This window comes from Aegilops tauschii, chromosome 3 (assembly GCF_002575655.3).
Source record: "Aegilops tauschii subsp. strangulata cultivar AL8/78 chromosome 3, Aet v6.0, whole genome shotgun sequence".
Classification (NCBI taxonomy): domain Eukaryota; kingdom Viridiplantae; phylum Streptophyta; class Magnoliopsida; order Poales; family Poaceae; genus Aegilops; species Aegilops tauschii.
In genome coordinates, this window is record NC_053037.3 from 322,285,945 (window position 1) to 322,294,621 (window position 8,677).

Here is an 8,677-nt window from a genome sequence, read left to right on the forward strand (position 1 = left end):
TTTATACTACTACTCCCTCCGTTTTATGTGGAGTAAATAAAAACAGAGGGAGTATACTACGGATGAGGATCCCCTGACCTGGCCGAACCCATTGAGTAACTAACATGCGATGCCTAGCAAGCATGTGGCTCGCCAGTCAGTGACCAAAAGGGAGGGTAAGGCAGGGATACCTACGTCAGAGGATCCACTTCCATTACTACTCCCTCCTTCCAGCTATACAGGGCCTAATGCGTTTTTCGAGGCTAAATTTGACCAAATGTTAGAGTAATAATATATGACATGCAACTTACACAAAGCATACGGTCAAATTCGTATGTGAAAGGAGCTTCCAATGATATAATTTTCACATTATACATCTCATGTACTATTAATCTTGTCAATAGTCAAAGGCGGTTTTGAAAAACGCATTAGAGCATGGTTAATAATGTAGTCGGCTGTTGGCTATAAAGATATGCCACCTCACTTAGAGCCATCATAAAAATACTCATATAAGTAATAGGTTGGCTCTTAGAATGGCTATTAGGTTGGCTCTAAGCATTTAATATTTGCATGAGCAAGGTATATGATTGGAAGAGAGTTGCATGCATACTATTTTTTCTTGATTTATGTGTTATAGCCGGGCTGTAGAATAAGAGCCCGCTTCACTCTCTCTCCTCTCTTCTCACTCCTCCAAGTAGGATTTTAATGACATGGCAAGTCTTATAGCTTGCTGACTAGGCCTTATTAGACTTGCTCTTAGGCCCTATATAAATGGAAGGAGGGAGTACTATGAGCACTGCATACTCTACTACAGATGTTGTTAGTACTCCACTAGTACTATTGGACAGGGAGCTTAAAAAGTTACTATTGGACTAGCTATACGTGGCGAAATCATAGTAGGAAGAGCATGCACGAGAACAAGCACATTCACGTGTTTGAAAAAAAAATTGGAAACCATCTCTGTTTGAATACAAATCTAGGAGTACGTACGAATCTAACAATATTGATTGGGCGTTGTTGAATGTTGATGCTTTTTCTGTAAGTTTGATCAAAGTAGATATACTTTGACTACACATAAAACTTATATGTAAACTAGAAAGGATCCGAAGGAGTATATTGTAAGTTCAAAAGTGAAACAAACATTGAATACCCTTTATATGTAAACTAGAAAGGATTTGCGGATGCTATGATCACCGGTTCAAAATTTTGAATCCGCCTTAGGTATCACACATGCACCCACTCGTTCTCTCTCGGTTTCATCTCGGGGTCCAGAGATCGATTAAAAGAGGACTAGGGTGGGTACAATACGTTTGTTTCGCTTATGAACATACAATATACTCCCTCTGATCCCCACAGACCCCCCCCCCCCGCGGGTCATTTCTATCATAGAAACAGACCAAACCTTTATCTCCTTACACGATACACAATTGATCTCTCAACATCAATCGATCTCGTCAAGATGTGTCGGGGCATGAACCGAATGGGATGTCAAAACTAAGACGGGAAGCGACATGTAGTGGAGGCAAAGTGAAACTTTAAACGAACCGTTTGTTTGTATGCATGACAGACAAATTACAACATTGGAAATACAGGCATGGTCTAGGCCCCCATGCGAATGATACTCGGCGGAATGTTCAAATGAGGCATGCGGGAGGATGGACTCGACCGGAGGGCGGCATGATCGATGGAGAAGAGGGTTGGAGAGGAATGAGAAATAAGCAACGCCACATGATTATACTTGAACGGCTCAAATAAGCAATAAGTTGTCTCGTTTTCCCTTCCGTCTTGGTCATGGATTAAGATACTCCCTCCGTTTTTATTTACCCTACATATTAGGTTTGACTGAATCTAATGGTATTGATTTGTTATTGTATATGTTATTATTTATGTCTATAAACTTTGTCAAAGTTTACAAAGTTTGACTTTGAGCAAAGCTAAAATGCGGAGTAAATAAAAACAGAGGGAGTACGCAGGGACTAGTATAGTTACTACTGTCAGAACATGGTAAGTTGGACCCCCTAAATGCGGGCACGGACCGGGCACACCTCAATTATTGCTTCAAACAGTCGGACACCTACATTAGCACACCATCCGGCTACTTAATCAAGTGTTACGCTTCACTAGTTGAAAATAAAAAAGGTGGTACCGTACCCAAAACAACCACACTTGGGGCTAGGGTAACAACTTGGAACTGTACCACATTTGAACCAGGGCACAAAAACCACCTGTTCTGCACCTAATGCGCAACGCGGAGCATTGACGCTCGAATTTGGCCGGGAAACAGGGAAACCGACATCTGGGGCACACCTTCGGGATGATGTGGCGAAGACTAGTCCAATGGAGGAGCTGGCCCATGACCTCCTCGCCACCGGCAACCGTTCATGTGAGTCATGGGGGCCAGCAACATGGCGCAGCTCCCGCACCGCCTCTGGACACGGCGACCGCGGTGAGCGACACACTCATCGTCGCTGGACACGGTCGGCTTCAATGTGCCGAGGGTGGCGTTAGCGCTGTGGCACGACCAACAGATCAACACCCGGCTCGTCGAGGATGCACGGGGCGCCGAAGTGCGCGCCGTGATGCATCCGCGGAGTGGTGTAGCGCGGCCAACTGCATCCCCAGGACCTGAGACCATGCTGGGTCTTCTTCCTTTTTTAATGACATGTGGGGATCGCATGTGAGCAAAGGGCATCTCCAAGGTTCCATGACCATAGCTGACTACCTTGGCACACCAAAAATCCTCATCCCTCGTGCCGTGTCACGGTGCGTTCCCAGCCGGCGCCAGCTGCCCGCATTCATGTCGTCCATCCGTATGCCGTCGTTAAGAGGCTCGGTGCCCGAGGAACCAACTCCGGCAACTTAATGACGCACCCGGACGCTTGGCCTCATCGGAATGCGCTACTTAAAGAGGCAATGCCCAGCTAAACTCCACACCATAGCGCATTGTCCTGCTACCTGGCACCACATCTGCCATGACCGCGAGCGCGAACACTCTGCGGGAGAGCTTGTCTTTGGGGATGAAGCTCGAGGTCGCCGCCCTCGCTCAAGTCACCGCTCGCGACGCAGTAGCGGCATAGCCGGACACGGACGCGACTGCACAAGCGGTGGCCACGCTGGCGGCTGACGACGGGAGCACCATCAGCCACGCGTCCTACTTGCTGTCGTCCAACGTCCGGCACCGCCGAGGTTGGGGACTCCTCCGAGGATGAGTAGGGCATGGGAGGCGGCAGGGCATGGTGTGCCAACTGGCCGGTCAGTCTCCCGTGTTCTACTCTTCCTTGCCGGAGACCGCACCTTCACTTCACGGGTCTTGAACCCCGCCCCCATACATGGAGATCGCAGATGGAGGACGTTGGTCGCTGCCATAGAATAGGTTTAGGGTCGGGTTTCTTTTTTCTGTCCTATAAAAGTTCGAAATGTAATGAAAATATGTCGTGTTTGCATTAATCTCGTCTGGTGTATATGAACTTTCACAATAATAGTAAGATATATTGTGGGAGTATATGGAATGATGATTCGTTTTTGTGTGTATAAACTTAGAAGGTTTGACCCGAGACAAAGCTAACATGCGGAGTAAATAAACACATAGGGTCTAGATACACAATTTATCTTAGGCACTCCAATAGTACATCCACTACACCTTCACGCATTTCACATCTTTCTACATCTGTGGGAACCTACAAAAGGGTTAACGTAAATTGCCTCTCTCTTTCTCCCCCCTGATTTTCATGGTGATGGACCCCTCCCTCCCCCCAATTTACAATCAACAGCTCACACGTTTCACATTATGTTAATTACGTAACTAGGATTACATAGGTGTAGCATTATTCATCCTAAAAAAACCAACTAAGCCAACCTCCCAGCATATCGCGTGGGAAAAGACCCGGCCGCACCGTTTTAGTCGGGATTACCGGATTATTAGTAGTAGTATCGATGGATCGCGCGAAGCACCAAGTTTTTTTAGGGGGCGAAGCACCAAGTTTAAAAGGAAAAAGGCGGTACACTCACAGCACCCCTATCACGGTCGCATTGCACCCCACACACGGTCGGTCTTGCACACGGCTCACGCGAACGGAACACGCTTCGGCTTAACTCTTCACTGACACGTGGGACTGCACTTGGAGAAACCGAACATGCACTAAACTCCCCCACCCACCACGCGAACCCCCCCCCCCCCCCCCAAAAAATTCCCCCCAATCCAAATTCAACCGCTCTTCGGCCAACTAGCCAATAATATTCCCCAAATCCCCCTCCCCCCGGCCCCCTCCACTGCATTCGCTCTGCCAAAGCCGCCCACCCTGCCGCGCCGATACGTTGGCGCCGCGGTTCATCGAGGGGACGCAGGGCGATCCTCTCGCTCCCACGGTACACTCTCATAGGATGTCGTCCTCTAGCCACGCCGCCACCGCTGGCGACATTCTTGTGGAGACGCACGGTGGTCAGCGCTGCCACCGTTGGCGACGTTCGTGTGGAGACGCACGGCGGTCAGCTTCTCCCACGGTACACGTATTCTAGACTGAGGCCCCGTGCATGTCAGTGTAGCGCTGAATGTTAGCTGATAGACGCCATTAATCTCACTGTTTGCCGAAGTAGTTTACAGTCAATATGCTCTGCTTAAGAAGCTTCCTTGCCCTGTTCTGCACTCGATCTGCTTAGCTAAGATGGCATGCCAAGCCCGATTAGTTGCTAAAATATCCAGCCATATATTTATTGTGACGTAGATTGCCATGGTCTAGTAGCCAATCTGTTAGGTGAAATAGCTCTACACTGTTTTATACTCGATCTTTGTTGCTGAGATGGCCTTTGATGGCTGTGTGCTCAGCCTCATTGACTGCTGAAAAAGCCTGCCATAATTTAGCACTCAAATATGTTTATTGAATTAGCTTTACATATATTTCGTTACTTAGATCTACTTGTCCAAATATCTTACCATAGCTTTAGACATTGACCTAGGTATTTTTTTCTGGACTTCATAATAAAGCATATATGTTTTTCCTGCAATATCTAGTAGAAGAACTAATTTGTATGTCTAACAGATGGATAGGACTTGGACTTGGATAACTTCTGCTCAAAGATCCTCCCCTGCATATGTCGAGGGGGTTAAAAACTTCATGAACTTTATCAGAGCTGAGTACGGTGGTCCAAAATCAGATGTGCTCTGCCCGTGTAGCAGTTGTATGAATTCAGTTACAAGACCCCAGTCAACTGTGCAAAATCATCTACACTTGTATTGGATGTCGGTCACATATACTAGGTGGGTTCATCATGGTTAAGCTGTGATCGTCAATGTTACTTACTATGTGGAAGCAGCAGATCACCATCTTGATCTGCCTGACGCTCAGGTGGAAGAGGAGGAGGAGGTGGTGGTGGCAGAGCCAGTGAGTTTGACCAACATTGAAACAATGCTACGAAATGCTCATGCATTTCGTGAACTTTCACCTGCAGAAGAAAAACGGTGGGACCGCATGTTGGAACAATGCAACGTGGCTGTCACCCCAGGAAATAGGCTGTCAGTATTCTCAGCTATGGTCACCTTTCTTCAGGTGAAGACATCTGAGCGGATGACCAACAAATCATTTGATGCGATGTTGGCTGCTTTCCGCAAACTTTCCCAGATGAATCTGAGCTGCCACACACCTATAGTAAAATGAAGAATTTCCTTCGTGTAGTTGGAATTGGATATGATATGATCCATGTTTTTAAGAATAATTGTGTTCTGTTCCAGAAGGATTATGCCAATTTAAGTGAATGCCCAAAATGCAAATCATCAAGATGGAAAGATGGTGATGTTGTGAAGAGGATTCCTCATAATGTTCTGATACATTTTCCAATCATACCAAGATTGCAAAGGTTGTTTCATGATGCTGAAACAAGAGAGGATGTAGTGTGGCATTCTAGGAACCAGGAGTACATAGATCAGAATGTAATGAGCCATCCATCTCATGGTAGTGACTGGAAAAGCTTCAATCAGAAACACAAAAAGTTTGCTGCTGACCCGAGAAACATTAGACTTGGCTTAGCTTCAGATGGATTTAACCCATTTAGCCACTAGAGCGCCACATATAGCATGTGGCCAGTGCTTGTTATCCCTTATAACATGCCTCCAAATGTATGCACCAAAGAATCAAACTACATGATGGTCTTGCTCATCCCAGGTCCAAAAAGTCATGGAAAGGATTTTGATTTATTCATGGAGCCTCTTGTGGAGGAACTTCAACAGCTATGGAGGGGTGTTCTCACTCGAGACCTATATAGCAGCCCACCAGCTTATTTCTTTCTGCATACTGTTATAATTTGTGCATCCATGATTATCCGGCTTTGGGCACTATGTCAGGGCGAACGACACATGGTTACAATGCATGTGTTCGCTCTGACAGGAATCCGTTGTCATACGCAATACTTAGCAAGATCTGTTACATTGGACACCGCCGTTTCCTTGCCAAGGACAAGCCGCGTCCTACAAAATACCAAAAATATGTGTTCAATGCAAAGCATGAAAACTGTGATGCACCAAAGAGGCTCACCGCCGGTGAGTTGCAAGTGGAATTAGAGAAGGTCAGGCATATTACACCAGGAAACCATCCTGATAATGGTAGCGGGAAAAGGAAGCGCGGCAGGGCAGAAGAGAGATTATTGTTTACCCGCAGGTCCACTTTGTGGGACTTGGAGTATTGGAAAGATTTGGATCTGCAGCATAATCTTGAGGTGATGCACATCGAGAAAAATATATGTGACAGCATTATGGGCACACTTCTTAATATTGAAGGCAAGAAGAAAGGTACCTTAAAATTTAGGATTGATTTGACACACCTGGGTATCAGAAAGGATTTGCAAGTGCAAGATGAAGGTAAACCACGGGATATGGCACCAGCTGTGTATGTCTTGGACAAGGTAAAAATAAAAGAATTCTGCGAGGTCCTGTCACGTGTGAGATTCTCACATGGATTTTCTTCCAACCCTGAAAGGAGAGTGTCACGACCGGTTTTCTAATAAAACACTTATTGAGAAACCGATCCCTTTAACGGACCAGTAGAGAAGAATCCTTCTCACTGGTAGACAAATTCTTGATTACAGAAATATCCAGGAGTACTAAATATAATACAAGGTTGAGCAGAGGCTGCTCAACAATTTATTACAAGCACGCCGATATTATACATAAAGGCGGATATGACACAAGGGATATGGTGGCATAACTACTGACTCGTAATAAAAGTGGGTGTGGATATGTCACGGTGAAGTGGGTGACAGGACTCCTAAATCTTACAGCTCATCGAGCGTCGGAGTGAGGCTCGAGGACTTTTATTATGGGTGGCGGAAGCGTATATACTACAAGTGACCAATTCCAGGATCGCATGGGGACTGACTGGGACTCCTCTAGGCGTCGGACTCGCTATCGAACTCATCATCCATGAGATCGCCTTCGTCGACATCTGGCCAAATCAACAAGCCAGGTGAGTACTATGAAAGTACTCGCAAGACAGTTTGGACATAAGATATAACACATGCAAACAGGATGCACATGAGCAGATTAATAATGCGCACTCCGATAATAAACTTTGCACTGCAAGGAAATAAAAAGGAAGTCGGGCGGTAGTCCTCCCGAAATCCCAATGTAATACTGAAGGCCAATCGAGTGTCTGAAATGACTCCTCGAAAGGGTACAAATAAATTAACAATGCCGCAGTCGGGCGTCAGGGCGACACCACATAAAGGGCTTATAATGGAATATAAACGACAGTGCGTGCCACAGTCGGACGTCTGAGCGACATCACATAAAGGGCTTATAATATAAGAGAAATAGCAAGCATGCCACAGTCGGACGTCTGGGCGACATCACATAAAGGGCTTATATCAAAAGTAAATAACAAGAGTGCCACAGTCGGACGTCTGAGCGACATCACATAAAGGGCTTATATCAAAAGTGAATAACAAGAGTGCCACAGTCGGACGTCTGAGCGACATCATATAAAGGGCTTATATCAAAAGTAAATAACAAGAGTGCCACAGTGCGACGTCTGAGCGACATCACATAAAGGGCTTATATCAAAAGTGAATAACAAGAGTGCCACGGTCGGACGTCTGAGCGACATCACATACAGGGCTTATATCAAAAGTAAATAACAAGAGTGCCACAGTCGGACGTCTGAGCGACATCACATAAAGGGCTTATATTTCATAACTCGATATTCCAGTAGCTCATGAAGTTAAATCATCTCAAGGAAATACTCAGGTACGAAATAATAAAATGGTTAGTCCATCCACAGGAATAACATTCAATCTGGGTTACCACTCAAGCTTGTTCACCAGGGATTTTCACTGAGACTGACACAGGGATTGACGGGGATATTGATATGGATATGTTGACCAAGGTCCTTGACCATGGACACGATGACTCGAAAGGTTTTGACTTTGCAGAGTTTGTACTCTAACCACAGCCAACGGATTTCAGTAGTCACAAGGGACTAGTTCCGTTTACGGTATTTTAGGAGAAACACATCTAACCAGTACACACCCATTCCACATTCCGATGCCAGGAATCACCCTAGGCAACGTTCAAGAAAAACCTTGAGACGGGGAGGCTACAACCTCGCGTAGCATGGGATCAAATTTATATCGCGCGCTCTAAGGGGTGCCCCCCTCTCGGTCCCAACCGGAAACACCCATGCCCCCTGACCGGATGACTAGGTTTAATCCAGGG